General features: G+C 37.0%; 1 protein-coding gene and 2 non-coding genes across 3 annotated transcripts in view; 1 reads left to right on the top strand and 2 right to left on the bottom strand.

Annotated features, from left to right (window-relative positions):
- Nucleotides 1-15,644, top strand: part of OPN1SW (opsin 1, short wave sensitive) — a 278,043-nt gene that overhangs the window by 112,870 nt on the left and 149,529 nt on the right. The gene's annotated exons all lie outside the window — the stretch shown is intronic.
- TRNAP-AGG (transfer RNA proline (anticodon AGG)) lies at nt 1,083-1,154 on the bottom strand. Its single transcript has one exon. It is a non-coding gene; the product is annotated as a tRNA-Pro (tRNA).
- Nucleotides 8,674-8,745, bottom strand: TRNAP-UGG (transfer RNA proline (anticodon UGG)). Its single transcript has one exon. It is a non-coding gene; the product is annotated as a tRNA-Pro (tRNA).

Below are 15,644 nucleotides of genomic sequence, written 5' to 3'. Positions count from 1 at the left end.
AGTTGTTATAGGCAAGTAACTGACCAGCAGTTGTTAGAGGCAGGTAACAGAGCAGCAGATACTATAGGCAGGTAACTGATCAGCAGATAGTATAGGCAGTTAACAGACCAGCAATTGTTATAGGCAGGTAACAGACCAGCAGTTGTTATAGTCAGGTAACAGACCAGCAGTTACTATAGGTAGGTAACTGACGAGCAGTTGTTATAGGCAGGTAATTGACCAGCAGTTGTTATAGGCAGGTAACTGATCAGCAGATACTCTAGGCAGGTAACAGACCAGCAGTTCTTTTAGGCAGGTAACTGACCAGCAGTTGTTATAGGCAGGTAACTAACCAGCAGGCACTATAGGCAGATAACTGACCAGCAGTTACTATAGGCAGGTAAAAGACCAGCAGTTGTTATAGGCAGGTAACTGATCAGCAGATACTATAGGCAGGTAACAGATCAGCAGTTACTATAGGCAAATAACTGACCAGCAGATACTATAGGAAGATAACTGACCAGCAGTTACTATAGGCAGGTAAACGTTTTTATACGTCTTCCATAAAAAGTTTGCTTGTTTTAGTACACAATCATATGCTGGATGGGGTGCAGTGTATTATAATATCCTACAAAAGAGAGTTACAGTAGATAACTGATAAAAATACACTTATTGCACTCACAGACATAAATATCATATAATTATGGTTATTGCCAAAATATATTAAAACTTAACTTTTATTGGAAGTTATGACATAAAAACAAAAATATTAAAAACACGTAAATGGGTATAATATAGAGTCTGAGATTGAAAATAGGTAAAATTGATAATAGGAGTAAATTAGAAAGTTAAATAAAATTGCTGCTATAACTGAATCATGAAAGAAAAGATTTGGGTTTAGTATCTCTTTAAGAGGTTTAAAGAAAAACACACAACTATCTATACATCGCTGAGGTGCAATTCTGCCTTCCCCTATATCAGGGACTACATATTTCTGCCTTATGAAAGCGCCAGTCCTGAGTGGCAACAACTCAGGATACAGAGAGGAATGTTATAGTAATGATGTGGCAGCAACAAAGAAAGAGATGAAGGCGCAAAAAGAAGGGCTCGTCCGGGATTTGAACCCGGGACCTCTCGCACCCTAAGCGAGAATCATACCCCTAGACCAACGAGCCAGCTGTGTACATCCACTGTCAGTTGTGTAGTCAGACGCCACATGTGCAGAAGCTACAGGCTGTATCATGTTACATTCCCAGTACAGACGGCTGCTTGTGCTATAAGGGAAAGGAATATTACAGGAGCCCAGGCTGCCCTGCAGGGTACAATAGCCAGCAGTTGTTATAGGCAGGTAACTGACCAGCAGTTGTTATAGGCAGGTAACTGACCAGCAGTTGTTATAGGCAGGTAACTGACCAGCAGTTGTTATAGGCAAGTAACTGACCAGCAGTTGTTATAGGCAGGTAACTGACCAGCAGTTGTTATAGGAAGGTAACTGACCAGCATTAGTTATAGGCAGGTAACTGACCAGCATTAGTTATAGGCAGGTAACAGAACAGCAGTTGTTATAGGCAGGTAACTGACCAGCATTAGTTATAGGCAGGTAACTGACCAGCAGTTGTTATAGGAAGGTAACTGACCCGCAGTTGTTATAGGCAGGTAACTGACCAGCAGTTGTTATAGGCAGGTAACTGACCAGCAGTTGTTATAGGCAGTTAACAGACCAGCAGATACTATAGGCAGGTAACTGACCAGCAGTTGTTATAGGCAGGTAACTGACCAGCAGTTGTTATAGGCAGGTAACTGACCAGCAGTTGTTATAGGCAGGTAACTGACCAGCAGTTGTTATAGGAAGGTAACTGACCAGCATTAGTTATAAGCAGGTAACAGAACAGCAGTTGTTATAGGCAGGTAACTGACCAACATTAGTTATAGGCAGGTAACTGACCAGCAGTTGTTATAGGAAGGTAACTGACCCGCAGTTGTTATAGGCAGGTAACTGACCAGCAGTTGTTATAGGCAGGTAACTGACCAGCAGTTGTTATAAGCAGGTAACTGACCAGCAGTTGTTATAAGGTCCAAGTTGTAATAAGAGGATCAGACAAGGGAGGCAACATAGTAATATGGCCGTTAGAAATGTACTTGAAAGAAGACTCAAAACAACTAAAAGACAAATCTTGCTATACGAAACGTCCCTTTAATCCTATGGAAGGATACATGAAAATTTATACCAACCTAGTAAATAGAGCTTACAATGAAGGAGTAATTACAATTAAGGAAAATAAATTTCTCACGGTGGCTAACCCCAAAATTGCCACTTTCTACATGTTACCTAAGATTCACAAAAATGCAGAAATACCACCAGGACGTCCGATAGTATCAGGAATTGGATGCCTAACAGAGAAAGCTAGTGAATATATTGATCACAGATTACGATTGTATGTAGAGGAATTACCGTCTTATGTTCAGGACACAATGCAAGTCTTGCAAAGGCTGGAACATCTAGCACTTAACGAAACAACATGGTTGGTAACGACGAATGTGGAATCTCTTTACACATCCATAAACCATAAACAAGGTCTACAAGCTGTAAAATATTTATTGGAGAAAAACTCAGAAGAAGGTAAAGAACATGACAACTTTATTCTTAAACTACTGGAAATGGTTTTGAATTACAATTTTTTCACATTTGACGGCCAATTCTATCTACAAACCCGAGGAACAGCTATGGGCACGACTTGTGCACCTACATATGCCAACCTGTTCCTCGGGTGGTGGGAAACGGAATTTGTATTCATGGATGAAAATCAAAAATGTATAGATCTAAAACCATTATGGATTAGATTTATAGATGACATCTTCTTTATCTGGGAGGGTACTCATCCAGCATTATTACAATTTCTCACACATCTGAACAATAATCAACTAAACATTAAATTAACACACGAAGAGAGCTTAGTCCAGATTAATTTCTTGGATATTACCATTCGCAAAAATACTGACGGAGTCATAAGTACTGACCTATTTAGGAAACCTACTGCCACAAACAGCCTGTTACATAGTACCAGTGCACATGCACCAGGCACAATGAAAAGCCTACCCACAGGGGAATTCCTGAGGCTCCGCAGAAATTGCTCGGAAGCACAAACTTTTGAGGTAAGAGCACTAGACTTGGAGGCAAGATTATTAAAAAGAGGATACAGTAAAAGATCCATTAAAAAGGCCAAACAGAAAGCCCGATTAACACCAAGAAACAACTTACTTCATAAAAGACACAATAAGACCAGCTCTCAAACTCCCAGATTGATTCTAACCCACAATTCGCAAACTCCTCAAACCATAAGCATAATTAAAAAACATTGGAACATTTTAATGACTGACCCTTTACTCAAATCAACATTGGGAACAACTCCGTCATTTGGATTTAGGAGAACTAAGAATATTAAAGACATTGTGACTAACAGTCATTTCCAAAGGAAAAAGACCATCTCTTCTTTCAATCCAGGAGCTCACAAATGTGGGAATTGCAGTACCTGTATTTTTATGAAAAACACCAAAGAGATTGAGGACAGGTTTGGGAAGAAACATAAAATTAAGAGATATATTAGCTGTAACACAGAAAGTGTAATATATGTGCTTCAATGCACATGCAATCTGTATTAGGTGGGCATGACCACCAGGAAATTGAGAGTAAGGCTTCTTAAACATCTCAGAAATATTAAAAATGCAGCTAAAGACAAAGAGCAACTAAAAACTTTAACTAGTGTAGCTGCGCATTTCTTAAAATATCACAATTCTAACCAGAGAGACCTCCTATGTTGGGGCATTGAGAAAGTGAGTCTAGGGTTCCGGGGAGGAGACCTGGAGACGGCATTGTTAAAATCTGAAAGCCGATGGATCTACCTATTAAACTCTGTCCAACCCTGGGGTCTCAATGAACAAAACAATTTTTATGTTTATCTGTAGATAACAATAACTAAAGACGAACGTAGTTGAGAGATTAATGTTGTTAACATACAGAGTATGGTACAACTAATCTTAAGTTAAGTTACATTCTCAATATATACCTCTCCCCCTTTTTTTGAAAAATAAGGATCCACAAGTGTGTATCACTACACATTTACTAATAGTAACAAGAAATTGTCACATAACTAAATTAGAAGCCATATATGAATACATCAACATTTCATATATGGGTAAGAACATTTGTTAACTATCCATAAACAGGACCAATAAAGATCCATCTTAGTCTCAATATATCTTAGGATCTTGGAGTCCAAACTTAATGCAAGATTTGAGCAAGTGGGCATTTTGATGAATATAGAATGTATATACTTATTGTTTAACATCTTCCTGAAAACAAGGGAAGTCATCCTGAGTATAATTCATAACATCAATAACAGTAAAATAAATAAATAAATATTATTTTTTAACATCTTCCTAAATACAAGGGAACTTTTCCTCAGTATAAATTGACAACATTAAGAACAGCAGAAATAAATAAACAAATAGTTACAAATAAAATCATGGAATAGAAATATCAATAATTAAAGCTGCTTTTCAGAAGATAAGTGGTGATCATCTCCCCCTTAGTGGGTTGATCAATAGACAATGATATTTTACATTTAAGTTTCTGCTACTCCTGAGTGGCAAGAATTGTTCTTTTCACTTTATTTTTCTTTCACTACCACACTTGTGCTTTAATAGTTAGAGTTTAAATCACATTGCTGCCAAACATTTATCATTTTTAACACAGTCACTTTTACTCATCTGCACCAGCAGATTAACTTCATTCCTACCACCATTCCACGTATTTAACTCATCGGGTAGCACATATACCTTCACTCAAGATGAGTACCTTTAATAAAACAATTTTTTCCCCTGTCCCCTTTCTTTGCTTTTCTCACATTATTTACATTTACTTTTATATATATGACACGGCGGGACCAAATAGGCACTCACACATCTAACCATATGAATTGATGCACACCCATTGGGCACGTACCCCTTCCAATTAAATTTCACAATAGTATGTCTTTATAAATGACATAACTACATATAACGAGAAACAAAGTATGCCCTTCTATGTATTATTACAATAAATGAGAATGAATAGCGTGATTTTGATGCACAGAAATGTATTGCATCTCAACCCAGGGGAGATATATAGATATATTTGTATTGATCAATACAATAGCTAATCGTAGTGACTAACAATAAACTTTCAGGTAACGATTCCCACTGGAAGAAATAGGGACATTTTGATTCATATATAACTGAGGAAATTTTGTTCAAAGAAAATTAATAATGCCACACAATCAGTTTTAATCGTTTATTCAACTAGTATAAATATAAAAGTTGATTTATGGGAATTGGCTACAGACTTTAGAATTTGATCATATTGGGGGATATCATAGGATTATTACAAGACTTCTAACATTATTACCTAGTAGATACTCCAGACACGAGAACCTAATTTCATCATTTGCTCATAGAACTGTCTATCAATGTGTATATACACGTTCCAAATTCAAATCAGATTGGAGCGAGGGCGGGACTTCCGGCTCTTCAGGGTTTAAATCCCCACAAATTCGGCGGCTCGCTGCCTTTGATAAAGCCCTATCGGGCGAAACGCATCAGGGGAGAGTGCTGATTTAGTTCACAGTCTATCTTTTGTGTCTTTTTAACAGCCCAGTACCTTGTATCTATGTGCCGCTAGGGTTACATTCAATACTTAGCATGACAATTATGTTATCTGGGTCCGTTTAGATGAATGGCAACTGCATTCATTAGAATGAAGACCTGAATAGCTACAATAGTTGCCATTTTGGCATTTAATTTGTAACAATATAAAACAGCCTGGGTTATGCCAGATTTAGCTTAACGGTTAATATAACTTCTGCAATAGTGTGTGCCCGATTAACTCAATGAATAATGAATGACTGTTGAACTGCTTGTGACTTGCAACACTTGCTGTGTTGATCCACTGAGGGTTACTTAACCTGTAAAACAGTAATACACATCAGCAGCACTACATATCAGCAGTACTGTACATCAGCAGTAATACACATCAGCAGTACTGTACATCAGCAGTAATACACATCAGCAGCACTACACATCAGCAGTACTGTACATCAGCAGTAATACACATCAGCAGTACTACACATCAGCAGTACTGTACATCAGCAATACCATACATCAGCAGTAATACACATCAGCAGCACTACACATCAGCAGTACTGTACATCAGCAGTAATACACATCAGCAGTACTACACATCAGCAGTACTAAACATCAGCAGTACTGTACATCAGCAATACCATACATCAGCAGTAATACACATCAGCAGCACTAAACATCAGCAGTACTGTACATCAGCAATACCATACATCAGCAGTAATACACATCAGCAGCACTACTACACATCAGCAGTACTGTACATCAGCAGTAATACACATCAGCAGTACTACACATCAGCAGTACTAAACATCAGCAGTACTGTACATCAGCAATACCATACATCAGCAGTAATACACATCAGCAGCACTACACATCAGCAGCACTACACATCAGCAGCACTACACATCAGCAGTACTGTACATCAGCAGTAATACACATCAGCAGTACTACACATCAGCAGTACTAAACATCAGCAGTACTGTACATCAGCAATACCATACATCAGCAGTAATACACATCAGCAGCACTACACATCAGCAGTACTGTACATCAGCAGTAATACACATCAGCAGTACTACACATCAGCAGTACTAAACATCAGCAGTACTGTACATCAGCAATACCATACATCAGCAGTAATACACATCAGCAGCACTACACATCAGCAGTACTGTACATCAGCAGTAATACACATCAGCAGCACTACACATCAGCAGTAATACACATCAGCAGTAATACACATCAGCAGCACTACACATCAGCAGTAATACACATCAGCAGCACTACACATCAGCAGTACTGTACATCAGCAATACCATACATCAGCAGTAATACACATCAGCAGCACTACACATCAGCAGTACTGTACATCAGCAGTAATACACATCAGCAGCACTACACATCAGCAGTACTAAACATCAGCAGTACTGTACATCAGCAATACCATACATCAGCAGTAATACACATCAGCAGCACTACACATCAACAGTACTGTACATCAGCAGTAATACACATCAGCAGCACTACACATCAGCAGTAATACACATCAGCAGTAATACACATCAGCAGCACTACAGATCAGCAGTAATACACATCAGCATTAATACACATCAGCAGCACTACACATCAGCAGTAATACAGATCAGCAGCACTACACATCAGCAGTAATACACATCAGCAGTAATACACATCAGCAGCACTACACATCAGCATTAATACACATCAGCAGCACTACACATCAGCAGTATTGTACATCAGCAATATCATACATCAGCAGCACTACACATCAGCAGCACTACACATCAGCAGTACTGTACATCAGCAATACCATACATCAGCAGTACTACACATCAGCAGTACTGTACATCAGCAATACCATACATCAGCAGCACTACACATCAGCAGCACTACACATCAGCAGTACTGTACATCAGCAATACCATACATCAGCAGCACTACACATCAGCAGTAATACACATCAGCAGTACTGTACATCAGCAATACCATACATCAGCAGTAATACACATCAGCAGCACTACACATCAGCAGTACTGTACATCAGCAATACCATACATCAGCAGTAATACACATCAGCAGCACTACACATCAGCAGTAAAACACATCAGCAATACTGTACATCAGCAATACCATACATCAGCAGTACTACACATCAGCAGTACCGTACATCAGCAATACCATACATCAGCAGCACTACACATCAGCAGTACTGTACATCAGCAATACCATACATCAGCAGTAATACACATCAGCAGCACTACACATCAGCAGTACTGTACATCAGCAATACCATACATCAGCAGTAATACACATCAGCAGCACTACACATCAGCAGTACTGTACATCAGCAATACCATACATCTGCAGTACTACACATCAGCAGTACTGTACATCAGCAATACCATACATCAGCAGTAATACACATCAGCAGCACTACACATCAGCAGTACTGTACATCAGCAATCCCATACATCAGCAGTAATACACATCAGCAGCACTACACATCAGCAGTAATACACATCAGCAGTTCTGTACATCAGCAATACCATACATCAGCAGTACTGATGTATGGTATTGCTGATGTACAGTACTGCTGATGTGTGGTATTGCTGATGTACAGTACACATCAGCAGTACTGTACATCAGCAATACCATATATCAGCAGTAATACACATCAGCAGCACTACACATCAGCAGCACAAAACATCAGCAGCATAATACCACCGGCTCATGTTACACTTCCCGTACATACCTCTACCCACTTGACCCCTACAAAAGCTATCCTGTACATCGACTATGTTACCAGCGCTGCAGAATCTGTTGGTGCTCTACAAATACCTGATAATAATACACATGGCAGATGAGATGCTCAGGAGCCAGACCTGCCTACTGGGCATTTTTCTGAACGTAGTAAACACAACAAATTCACAACACATTTACTAAGACGGAAATTTTATGGAATTTATTTAGTTTTAATATGTAGAATGGTTAAAAGTTCCTGGGCTCGTCCGGGATTTGAACCCAGGACCTCTCGCACCCAAAGCGAGAATCATACCCCTAGACCAACGAGCCAACTACCAGAATGTTTGTTTTCAACTGTATAGTTATTTATTTAAAACATAACAGCATGAAAACTTAAAGGGATATTAAACCCACATTTTTTCTTTCATGATTCAGATGAAGAATGCCATTTTAAACAACTTTCTAATGTACTTCTATTATCTAATTTGCTTCATTATCTTGATATTCTGTCCTGAACAGCATATCTAGATAGGCTGAGTAGCTTCTGATTGGTGGCTGCACATAGATGCCTCATGTGATTGGTTTACCCATGTGCACTGTTATTTCTTTAACAAAAGATATCTAAAGAATTAAGCAAATTAGATAATAGAGGTAAATTGGAATGTTGTTTAAAATTATATTTTCTATCTGAATCATGAAATATTTTTTTGGGTTTAATGTCCCTTTAAACATAGTAGTGCTGGAAATCGTTATTTGCTTTAATAAATATATTTTTGAAACCCCTGTTTCTAAAGTACTAACCTAAGTCTGTCACAATATTTTGTGGCCATGCGGCCATTACTCTTTCTTCGCATTGCGCATGCGCCATTGCAAGTGTAAACACAGGCTTGCGCTGCATAAACATGGGCATGCTATTCATATGTGCACTTTTCTTAATTATTATCTAGAAGGAATGTAGGGACACATACTGACGTTTTTAAAATCTTTACAACATATATGACGCTGGCATTGATTGCATATATATTCGTGCATCTAATTAAAGGGATATTCCATCCAACATATATGACACTGGCATTGATTGCATATATATTCGTGCATCTAATTAAAGGGATATTCCAGCCAACATATATGACGCTGGCATTGATTACATATATATTCGTGCATCTAATTAAAGGGATATTCCAGCCAAAATTGGAAACCACATGGGTGCATTTCGGTATTGAACAGAAGCATTTGTGTAATATACCGGCATTAGCAAAAATGCTTCTAATAAAAGCTATAGCTGTTTCAAAAGTTTATTTAAGTATGCACCGTGCACCAGCATTTTATACACAGCACTTGCTCAGACAGCCTAAGGTGTTTGTACCATCTGGTAATGACCCAATTTGTTAATTGCTGACATGGTACAATCCCCACTGATTATCTAAACAGCTGCAGTATTTAAAATGCTGGTGCAGTGACAATATCTATCTATGCTTCACATGCACGTGCAGAGAATAATGCTAACACTAAACAGTGATAACTTTTACTAGAAGCATTTTTGCCAATACATGTATTTTGCAAATATGCTTACATTCAAAGATGTATTTAATCTATGTGCATTTAAATTTTGACTGGAATGTCCCTTTAATTGCGTGAATGGGATTGGTCAGGGGGCGGGCTGAGAAAGCAATGTTTCCCATCCCTTTGATCTGGGTGTTCCGGGCTCGTCAAAAGCTATAGAAATGTATTTTGTCATAGACAATTTCATTTGTATTACTCTATATACATTTTGCAAATCGTGTTTCTGCTGCAAGATCATCAGCCTAAAGTACACAGGTCGGAAAGTTTTTAGACTTCGGCTCAACTGTGCAGACAGAGATCTTTCATTGTAAGATTGACATCTAAGAAGACCAACACTAGTGGAAGAAGAATTATTATTATCAGAGCATTTTTTTGCCCAAAAAGTCAGGTGTTCATCTGGGATTTGAACCCAGGCCCACTCTCATCCAAAGCAAGAATCAGACTCCTAGACCAACAAGCCAGATCTAATGATTATGTAGTCTACACTAAAATTATTATTGTTTAAAAAGATAGACAATGTTTGTTTTACCCATTGCCCAGCTTTGCCCAACCCACATTGTTATATTAATATACTTTATAACATTTATTTAATGCCTGTTTCTAAGCCACTACAGACAGCCTCTTATCACAAGCTTTTTTATTAGCTTTTCACAACAGACGAAAAATATAAATGTAGATAGTAGTAGCAGTGTTAGTGCAGTAGTTAAATATAACAAGAGTATTGCAGTATGCAGTAATACCTTTTTTTTTTTTAGACTAACATTACATAGTAAAAGACAAGCTTTCGAGAGTTACCTCTCTTCCTCATGTCTGAAGTTATGGATCAGTATAAAATAAATAAATATAAATGTAGATAGTAGTAGCAGTATTAGTGCAGTAGTTAAATATAACAAGAGTATTGCAGTATGCAGTAATTATTATGAGGGGACTAACATTATTATGAGGGGACTAACATTATTATGAGGGGACTAACATTATTATGGGGGGAATAACATTATTATGGGGGGAATAACATTATTATGGGGGAATAACATTATTATGGGGGAATAACATTATTATGAGGGGACTAACATTATTATGGGGGAATAACATTATTATGGGGGGGCAGCTAACATTATTATGGCGGAATAACACTATTATGGGGGGCTAACATTATTATGGGGGAATAACATTATTATGGGGGCTAACATTATTATGGTGAATAACATTATTATGGGGGGCTAACATTATTATGGGGAATAACATTATTATGGGGGAACAATATTATTATGGGGGGCTAACATTATTATGGGGAATAACATTATTATGGGTAGCTAACATTATTATGGGGGAATAACATTATTATGGGGGGAGCTAACATTATTGTGGGAGAATAACATTATTATGGGGGGCTAACATTATTATGGGGGATAACATTATTATGGGGAATAACATTATTATGGGGGATAACATTATTATGGGGGAATAACATTATTATGGGGGAATAACATTATTGTGGGGATAACATTATTATGGGGGGAGCTAACATTATTGTTGGGGAATAAAATTATTATGGGGGAATAACATTATTATGGGGGAATAACATTATTATGGGGGAATAACATTATTATGGGGGGTTAACATTATTATGGGGGAATAACATTATTATGGGGGGCTAACATTATTATGGGGGAATAACATTATTATGAGGGGACTAACATTATGGGGGGATAACATTATTATGGGGGGATAACATTATTATGGGGGAATAACATTATTATGGGGGGACTAACATTATTATGGGGGGACTAACATTATTATGGGGAATAACATTATTATGGGGAATAACATTGTTATGGGGGAATAACATTATTATGAGGGGACTAACATTATTATGGGGGGAATAACATTATTATGGGGGGCTAACATTATTATGGGGGAATAACATTATTATGGGGGCTAACATTATTATGGTGAATAACATTATTATGGGGGGCTAACATTATTATGGGGAATAACATTATTATGGGGGAACAATATTATTATGGGGGGCTAACATTATTATGGGGAATAACATTATTATGGGTAGCTAACATTATTATGGGGGAATAACATTATTATGGGGGGAGCTAACATTATTGTGGGAGAATAACATTATTATGGGGGGCTAACATTATTATGGGGGATAACATTATTATGGGGAATAACATTATTATGGGGGATAACATTATTATGGGGGAATAACATTATTATGGGGGAATAACATTATTGTGGGGATAACATTATTATGGGGGGAGCTAACATTATTGTTGGGGAATAAAATTATTATGGGGGAATAACATTATTATGGGGGAATAACATTATTATGGGGGAATAACATTATTATGGGGGGTTAACATTATTATGGGGGAATAACATTATTATGGGGGGCTAACATTATTATGGGGGAATAACATTATTATGAGGGGACTAACATTATGGGGGGATAACATTATTATGGGGGGATAACATTATTATGGGGGAATAACATTATTATGGGGGGACTAACATTATTATGGGGGGACTAACATTATTATGGGGAATAACATTATTATGGGGAATAACATTGTTATGGGGGAATAACATTATTATGAGGGGACTAACATTATTATGGGGGGAATAACATTATTATGGGGGAATAACATTATTATAGGGGGACTAACATTATTATGAGGGGACTAACATTATTATGGGGGGAATAACATTATTATGGGGGGCTAACATTATTATGGGGGAATAACATTATTATGGGGGTTTAACATTATTATGGGGGGGCTAACATTATTATGGGGAATAACATTATTATGGGGGAATAACATTATTATGGGGGGCTAACATTATTATGGGGGGAATAACATTATTATGGGGAAATAACATTATTATGGGAATAACATTATTATGGGGGAATAACATTATTATGGGGGGCTAACATTATTATGGGGGAATAACATTATTATGGGGGAATAACATTATTATGGGGGGCTAACATTATTATGGGGAATAACATTATTATGGGGATAACATTATTATGGGGGAATAACATTATTATGGGAATAACATTATTATGGGTGGCTAACATTATTATGGGGGAATAACATTATTATGGGGGGAGCTAACATTATTGTGGGAGAATAACATAATTATGGGGGTAACATTATTATGTGGGATAACATTATTATGGGGGAATAACATTATTATGGGGGAATAACATTATTGTGGGGATAACATTATTATGGGGGGAGCTAACATTATTGTTGGGGAATAACATTATTATGGGGGAATAACATTATTATGGGGGGCTAACATTATTATGGGGGAATAACATTATTATGGGGATAACATTATTATGGGGGGCTAACATTATTATGGGGGAATAACATTATTATGGGGGGCTAACATTATTATGGGGGAATAACATTATTATGGGGGGGATAACATTATTATGGGGGGGATAACATTATTATGGGGGAATAACATTATTATGGGGGGACTAACATTATTATGGGGAATAACATTATTATGGGGAATAACATTATTATGGGGGAATAACATTATTATGAGGGGACTAACATTATTATGGGGGGAATAACATTATTATGGGGGAATAACATTATTATAGGGGGACTAACATTATTATGAGGGGACTAACATTATTATGGGGGGAATAACATTATTATGGGGGGCTAACATTATTATGGGGGAATAACATTATTATGGGGGAATAACATTATTATGGGGGGCTAACATTATTATGGGGAATAACATTATTATGGGGATAACATTATTATGGGGGAATAACATTATTATGGGGGAATAACATTATTATGGGGGGCTAACATTATTATGGGGGGAATAACATTATTATGGGGAAATAACATTATTATGGGAATAACATTATTATGGGGGAATAACATTATTATGGGGGGCTAACATTATTATGGGGGAATAACATTATTATGGGGGAATAACATTATTATGGGGGGCTAACATTATTATGGGGAATAACATTATTATGGGGATAACATTATTATGGGGGAATAACATTATTATGGGAATAACATTATTATGGGGGGCTAACATTATTATGGGGGAATAACATTATTATGGGGGGCTAACATTATTATGGGGGAATAACATTATTATGGGGGAATAACATTATTATGGGGGAATAACATTATTATGAGGGGAATAACATTATGGGGGGAATAACATTATGGGGGGAATAACATTATGGGGGGCATAACATTATGAGGGGGAATAACATTATGGGGGGAATAACATTATGAGGGGGACTAACATTATGGGGGGAATAACATTATGGGGGGCTAACATTATTATGGGGGAATAACATTATGAGGGGACTAACATTATGGGGGGAATAACATTATTATGGGGGAATAACATTATTATGGGAGGCTAACATTATTATGGGGGAATAACATTATTATGGGGGGCTAACATTATTATGGGGGAATACCATTATTATAGGGGGACTAACATTATTATGGGGGAATAACATTATTATGGGGGAATAACATTATTATGGGGGAATAACATTATGGGGGGAATAACATTATTATGGGGACTAACATTATTATGGGGGAATAACATTATTATGGGGGATAACACTATTATGGGGGATAACATTATTATGTGGGAATAACATTATTAAGGTGGAACTAACATTATGGAGGAATAACACTATTATGGGGGAGCTAACATTATTATGGGGGGCTAACATTATGGGGGAATAACATTATTATGAGGGGGCTAACATTATTATGGGGGATAACATTATTATGAGGGGACTACAATTATGGGGAATAACATTATTATGGGGGAATAACATTATTATGGGGGGACTAACATTATTATGGGGGAATAACATTATTATGGGGAATAACATTATTATGGGGGACTAACATTATTATGGGGGAATAATATTATTATGAGGGAATAACATTATTATGGGGGAATAACATTATTATGGGGGGAATAACATTATTATGGGGCTAATATTATTATGGGGGAATAACATTATTATGGGGGGCTAACATTATTATGGGGAATAACATTATTATGGGGATAACATTATTATGGGGGAATAACATTATTATGGGGAAATAACATTATTATGGGGGAATAACATTATTATGGGGGGCTAACATTATTATGGGGGGAATAACATTATTATGGGGAAATAATATTATTATGGGAATAACATTATTATGGGGGAATAACATTATTATGGGGGAACAACATTACTATGGGGGGCTAACATTATTATGGGGAATAACATTATTATGGGGATAACATTATTATGGGGGAATAACATTATTATGGAAATAACATTATTATGGGGGAATAACATTATTATGGGGGGCTAACATTATTATGGGGGAATAACATTATTATGGGGGGCTATCATTATTATGGGGGAATAACATTATTATGGGGGGCTAACATTATTATGGGGGAATAACATTAGTATGGGGATAACATTATTATGGGGGAATAACATTATTATGGGGGAATAACATTATTATGAGGGGACTAACATTATGGGGGGGAATAACATTATGAGGGGGAATAACATTATGGGGGGAATAACATTATGGGGGGAATAACATTATGAGGGGGACTAACAT

This window comes from Bombina bombina, chromosome 6, assembly GCF_027579735.1.
Source record: "Bombina bombina isolate aBomBom1 chromosome 6, aBomBom1.pri, whole genome shotgun sequence".
NCBI classification, from domain to species: domain Eukaryota; kingdom Metazoa; phylum Chordata; class Amphibia; order Anura; family Bombinatoridae; genus Bombina; species Bombina bombina.
Note: the sequence above shows the minus strand (reverse complement) of the source record. Positions and strands in the feature narration are given on the sequence as shown.